This window comes from Nomascus leucogenys, chromosome 3, assembly GCF_006542625.1.
Source record: "Nomascus leucogenys isolate Asia chromosome 3, Asia_NLE_v1, whole genome shotgun sequence".
Classification (NCBI taxonomy): Eukaryota; Metazoa; Chordata; class Mammalia; order Primates; family Hylobatidae; genus Nomascus; species Nomascus leucogenys.
Genome location: NC_044383.1, coordinates 48,603,719 through 48,611,245, shown reverse-complemented (window position 1 = coordinate 48,611,245; position 7,527 = coordinate 48,603,719).

The following is a 7,527-nucleotide window of genomic DNA, read 5'->3' as shown; positions in this document are numbered from 1 at the left end:
ATTTTTGTAGAGATGGGGTCTTGCTATGTTGCCTAGGCTCATCTCAAATTCCTGCCTCAGCCTTCCAAACTCCTGGGATTACCAGTGTAAGCCATGGTACCCAGATGGAAATGGCATATATTTATAATACTTTCTAAATAGTTAAAAGCAAATGTTAAGTTACTGAGGATTTTACATTTATCTTTCAGGTAATGGCTTTATTTAATTTGATTAAGACTTTCTATTTGTTCTGTGGATAATTTAGGGGTACAAATATACATATTTTCTGAAAACAAGGGTCATCACGTATGTCACTCCATTTGTTTTACTTCTTACTTTTGCTTCATGTGACATAATCTATTGGTTTGAAGTATTAGTACACTTTTTGGTAAAATTCATCTCTAGAGAAGCTAGTTCTGTGGAATGTTAATATGAGCTTTGAAGATGATAGGCAGCACAAGTCTGAAAATGGACATGAGACATGGTTTTTTTTTGCACAAAATTACATCACTAGAACTGGGACCAGAAATTGAATCTTGATTCTTAAATAATTGTGTCATGAAAATATGCTACAAATGATCAATTAAAATGAAACAACGATGAAAGAGGTAAACTATGTAAAACATTACAAAGAATATAAGTAGCCTACTTACAGAAGTCTTCCTTCCCAAGGCTAGTTTCACTTACACCCAGGAATGAACAAAGACAGTTTAGGGGTTAAAAGGAAGGTGGGGTGGTTAGGTCTGATCTCCTTCACTGACATAATTTCCTGTTATAATTTTGCAAAGGGAGTTTCAACAAGGTCTCTCCCTCGACAAGTGGGGATTACAATTTGAGATGGGATTTGAGTGGGGACACAAAGCCAAACCACATCAGGCAGGAAATTATAAAAGAACCCAAGGATTCAGGCACAAAAGGATAGCCATCATTTATAGAGCATGTATTATCTGCTAAGCATTTCAAGTACATTGTTTTTGCTAATCTTAAACAGTCTATGAAGAAGTCTCTGTTATCTTCATTTTACATATAATAAGACTGAAACCTTCAGGGGTTGAATAAGTTGCCCAAGGTCCCAAGTGATAAGTTGCATAGTCAAATCAGATCCAATTCTTTTTTTGTTTGTTTGTTTTTTTGAGACAGAGCCTCGCTCTGTTGTCCAGGCTGGAGAGCAGTGGCATGATCTCAGTTCACTGCAACCTTTGCCTCCCAGGTTCAAGCGATTCTCGTGCCTCTGACTTCCATATAGCTGGGACTACAAGCATGCACCATGACCCCTGGCTAATTTTTTTTTAATACTTTAAATTCTGGGATACATGTGCAGAACGTGCAGGTTTGTTACACATGTATACTCATGCCATGGTGATTTGCTGTACCCATCAGCCCATCATCTACATTAGGTATTTCTCCTAATGCTATCCCTCCCCTAGCCTCCCACCCCATTACAGGCCCTGGTGTGTGATGTTCCCCTCCCTGTGTCCATGTATTCTCGTTGTACTCCCACTTATGAGTGAGAACATGGGGTTTTTGGTTTTCTGTTCCTGTGTTAGTTTGCTGAGAGTGATGGTTTCCAGCTTCATCCATGTCCCTGCAAAGGAGATAAACTAATTCTTTTTTATGGCTGCAAAGTATTCCCTGGTGTACATGTGCCACATTTTCTTTAGCCAGTTTATCATTGATGGACGTTTGGGTTGGCTCCAAGTCTTTGCTATTGTGAACAGTGCCACAGTAAACATACGTGTGCATGTGTCTTTATAGTAGAATGATTTATAATCCTTTGGGTGTATACCCAATAATGGGATTGCTGAGTCAAATAGTATTTCTGCTTCTAGATCCTTGAGGAATCACCGCATTGTCTTCCACAATGGTTGAACTAATATACACTCCTACCAACAGTGTAAAAGCATTCTTATTTCTCCACATCCTCTCCAGCATCTGTTGTTTCCTGACTTTTTAATGATTGACATTCTAACTGGCATGAGATGGTATCTCATTGTGGTTTCGGCTTGCATTTCTCTAATGATGAGTGATGATGAGCTTTTTTTCATATGTTTGTTGGCCACATAAATATCTTCTTTTGAGAAGTGTCTGTTCATATCCTTACCCACTTTTTGATGGGTTTTTTTTTTTTTCTTTTAAATTTGTTTAAGTTCTCTTATAAATTCTAGATATTAGCCCTTTGTCAGATGAATATATTGCAAATTTTTTCTCTCATTCTGTAGGTTGCCTGTTCACTCTGATGATAGTTTCTTTTGCTGTGCAGAAGCTCTTTATACTACAAGGCTACAGTAACCAAAACAGCATGGTACTGGTACCAAAACAAATATATAGACCAATGGAACAGAACAGAGGCCTCAGAAATAATGCCACACATCTACAACCATCTGATCTTTGACAAACCTGACAAAAACAAGAAATGGGGAAAGGGTTCCCTATTTAATAAATGGTATTGGGAAAACTGGCCAGCCATATGCAGAAAACTGAAACTGGGCCCCTTCCTTTTACCTTATACAAAAATTAACTCAAGATGGAGTAAAGTCTTAAATGTAAGACTTAAAGCCATAAAAACCCTGGAAGAAAACCTAGGCAATACCATTCACGACACAGGCATGGGCAAAGACTTCATGACTAAAACACCAAAAGCAATGGTAATTTTTGTATTTTCAGTAGAGACGGGGTTTCACCATGTTGGCCAAGCTGGTCTCTAACTCCTGACCTTGTGATCTGCCCACCTCAGTCTCCCAAAGAGCTAGGATTACAGGCGTGAGCTACCATGCCCAGCTGAGATTCAATTCTGTCTGACCACAAACTGCATGCTCTTAACCCTTATGCCTATGTTAATAGCAACCCCAGTGAGGATGAACCACAAGGGAGATGACTGGTTAGAAAAAAAAAAAAAATCCCTGAAGGTGAATTTGAAAAGGAAATCTCAGAAGAGATTGTAAATGGTCATGTGTGCAAAGTTAAAAAATGTAAACTTTTTATTCTCTGGGCAATAACAAAAATGAGCATCCATAGAGTGCTTATTAAATACCACATACTCTACCGAACAGAGGTGGGACCAGGGAGAAGCAATAGATGCTCTTAGGACACAGAATTGAAGGAGGTATTCACCTTCAGGGCTACTTGGCCCTGTAGTGAGTGCTTTACATATAAGTAATATTAAATGCAAGTCTCATTATCTAGAAGTTTTACCAGCAGCACTACAGGATGAGAACAATGCAGTAGGTAGTGAAACCGCCTTTGCAAAAATTATAACTGAGGAAATTATGACAGTGACAGAGTTTAGACCTAACAGACTCCATTTGGCTTCTAACCTTTAAGCTATCCTTGTTCGTTTCTGGGTGTAGGCAGAACTAACCTTGGGAAGGAATTTAGTTTATGGTTTGACTCTGAAACAAAATTAAAAATAACCTTTTCCTGAAAAGACTTCTTTCTTGCCTGGGGACAAGTCGGCCTTTGGAGGACTAACAAATTAGCTACAAGTTTAGAAATTACAGTTTAGGGGTCATGCAACCTCTGACTGCAAGAGTCTGAACCTCCCCAAATTGCTCCTGGGGATAACATCACTATTGTAAAATCTAGGATCAGTGCTTGAGATATTTGCAGACCCCACACTGGATGGATCAGCTGACACCACCTAGACTGGTAATCTGGCTCAACCAGTTCTGCCATCCCACTCAGGAACAGAAGACAGCAAGAAAACCTCACTTTGATTCCATCTCCAACCTGACCAATCAGCACTCCCCACGTCCGGAGCACTTACCTGCCAAATAATCTTTAAAACCTCCAGTCCTCAAATGCTTGGGGAGACTGATTTGAGTAATAACAAAACTCCAGTCTCCCACACAGCAGGCTCTGCATGAATTACTCTTTCTCCATTGCAATTGGCCTGTCTTGATAAATCAGCTCTGTCTAGGCAGCGGGCAAGGTGAACCCACTGGGCAGTTGCAGTAGCAAGTATTCCTACACCTTCAAGCAAGATGCTATTAGGACAAAGTAAGATATGGTGAAAGCTGTCCTGCCCCCAGTTATGACTGCTCACCTCAAGCCTATTCAACAGGCTGAAGAGGCTATGGGGAGATTATTTTGAAGTCTGTGCTGTAGCAGTCTCTTCTAGCATTCCATTCTCTATTGGGCGATGAAGAAGCACTTTTTCCTACCTTAGACTATTTAAGAAGGGATTAAGGCATTTAGGGTAATACGTGCCTCTAGAGGTTCGTGCGTAGTGATTGGCTAGATTTCCTAAGGCAGCAGAACAAAGAGAAATACAAGTTGCACTTCCGCTGATGACAAGCTAGATAAACAGACTTTCAGGAAAAGTTTTACAGAACATGGAAATAATGCAAAAGGAAGACTGGACATCATTTCAATGTTATATACTAGAATATTATTTAATTATCTTAAGAGAGTGTTTGCCATTAGGATCCAGAGCCTATGAAAGTACATATATACCTGCAGATTCTTATCCAGTAGAGATGCAAATCATTTCTGTCTACCAGAAAAGACGGTCCCCAAAGTTATAGTTTTATTGATCTTTAGGACTTTTATCAGTTTTATATGTAACCTATCAAATATTTTCTAACATTTTTCTTCAGTACCTATACATACTTTGTTTCCCAAATACCTTTTGAACTGGGTTTACTATCCTGCAGGTTCCCTTTTAAATGAGTCAAATAAATCTTTCACATATGCTTACTGTATACTGGTGTAAGAGTCATGTTTATAACTTTCTTAAAATTCTATTTCTACAGGCTACTCTTCCTAAAGATTAAAAAAAAAAAAAAGGGGATTGGGGGGTGGGGGCGCAAATAAGAAACAGGCCACCTGGACCTTCTTGAAAGGAATCTTATTCAGGAAGGCCGTTGGAGGGGCCAAGTGATTCTTCAGAAGGATGACTTGGAAAACTGAATAAGAGAGAACTTGAAGTGACTAGCCTTAGAAGACATTCCCTAAATCAATGGAAGTGCAACTGGAAGGTTCTTGAAGAGAAATGTCTGAGAAATGTGCAATAAAATCTTATGGAAAAATCAGTTTGACATCTTATAAGCTTGTAAGATTCGATTGCACATTCCTCAGTGATATGACCAGCCATGTGACAACAGTACTTGTCACTATGCCAGTTTTACCTTGTTTCTCTCTCCCCTCTAGGAAAAATTCAGAGATTAGAAACCATGGCTAGCTAGTGGGTGTGAAGAATAAATTTAAGGAAGAGAAAAGCAAACCATCCATACATCTTGGGGGAATGCTAAATAGAATATTTAAATTTGCTTTAAGTTTGAAGTTAAATACTTCATTACACTGGAGTACATCTTAATTACAAAATGAGATTTGTATTTTCTTGTGATTAAAATAAAGCAGAGAAATAGTCCAGTCTACCTAAATTTATTCCAAGTGTAGAGAAAACAGTAGTACTATACCAAAAGGAGTTTTAAGCACAATGGGAAAAGGAATAAAGTTGCTTTATGATTACTCTCTATTGAGTTCTGAGGTTTTGTTGTTGTCATTGTTTTAATATAGTGACTGATTTTTTATAACAATTTATTTCTTAAGGAAACTGTATGAACTAGGTAGTGACCATTGCCTTTGTTTGGCTAGCAAGACCCTGTAACTGACAACCACATTCTGGCCACAAGAATGGGTATATAATTTCGACATCATGGCCCATACTCTTGACCACAGTGATTGAGTTGGGAATGGGCAAGTAGCCCAAGTTAGGCCAAAATCTGCATTCATTCCTAGATTTTTTCCTTGCTGCATCTGATAGATAGATCAATTTCTCTCCAGTGTTGATGCTAATGGGGTGCAAATCCAAAGACGTCTATGCCCTATTGCCTTTCATGTGGAGAAAGCCCTGCTGCAGTAGGAGAGAAGGAAACCAACACATAAAAAGTAACAGAAACAAGATAAAGTCCTGAGGAGGATCCAGGTGTAGGATCTCATTTTTCCTGACACTAACTTTGCTTTCCCATGTTCAAGTTCTATAATTCAATAAATTTTTGAGTAATCCAGTTAGATCTGGATTTTTGGTAAATGTATCAAAAATGTTTACTATTACAATACAATAATGTATATTTAGAAGATAATGAGGTTGAAAGATTAACTATTTTCCTCAAGGACATACATGTAGTAAGTGGCAAAGAGTGAACTAGAATCCAAATCTTTCTGACTGTGTCATCTTTGATCTTAACAAATAACTGTATTGTGAAAGCTCAAGGAGAGCACTGAAGTTTTATAAATGGGAGAGACATTTCAGTGGGGTGGGAGTTTAAAAGTAGTTGAGGGTGCTCTTCCCCTCTTTTGTTTTGTTTTGTTTTGTTTTGTTTTGTTTTGTTTTGTTTTTGAGACGGAGTCTCATTCTGTCGCCCAGGCGGGAGTGCAGTGGCCGGATCTCGGCTCACTGCAAGCTCCGCCTCCCGGGTTCGCGCCATTCTCCTGTCTCAGCCTCCCGAGTAGCTGGGACTACAGGCGCCTGCCACCACGCCTGGCTAATTTTTTGTGTTTTTTAGTAGAGACGGGGTTTCACCGTATTAGCCAGGATGGTCTCCAACTCCTGACCTCATGATTTGCGCCTCGGCCTCCCAAAGTGCTGGGATTACAGGCGTGAGCCACCACGCCCGGCCTGTTTTCTTTTATTTAGTTTTTCTGCCCCCTGTCCTCTCTTCCCTTTCAGAACAACTTCATCCTAATGCCTATGCCTAACTTGGGCAGAGCAAGTTAGGGAATTGGCTCAGCGTTGTGAAACTCAATCAGGAGAAAGAGAACATGTACATTGAAGCTGCCCTGCATGAGGAGTTAGAACGGGGTGAAGAGTGTATAGTAAAAGGATTTAAACAAACCTCAGTTTCTCTTGTTTCAAACCTTGCCTTCCTTATTTGCTGTTTTTCTCCTCTTTCCCTCCACCCTCCATCTTTTTTTTCTCCCTACCCCCCTGCCTGCGAACCTTAAAAAACTGCAAATATTGTAAAAATAGCTCTTGAAAGAACTATTCTGACAGTTGCCAGGAGGGAAATGAAACAATGATCCAGAACAAGAGGCATGAAAACCAGAACAATCTCAGACCTTTAAACTTTCGTTTCACAACAGTTAAAGATGAATGTACTCAATCTGGGCCAGACCAAAAGTACACACATACCTCTCCTCTCCTCACCCCATAGAACTCCAATCCCGCTTCAGTTAGGGAAGTTACCTGATTTTCAAGTCATTGCTGATGTGCACGAGCTGGATAAATACTTTAATCTCAATTCGATTCACTTAAACTACTTTTTTCCTTTGACAGTATCCATATGGAAAATGGAGTCATGACCCAGTTTCGCATGTCAGAACCTGGAAGGGGTGAGAGAGGGCAGCATGGTGTAAGGCATCTGAGTTTCAGTGGTATATGGAGGGCATCTTTGCAGAGCTAGGGATCCAGTTTGTGATTAAGGCTCCTGAAGGCTGCAAAGAAAAAGGACTTTTACTTATTTTGTGTTGCTGTAGCCCCTAGCATCTAAACAGTGCCTGGTACGTAGTAGACAGACACAAAGTAAGTATTGTATAATGAATTAATTA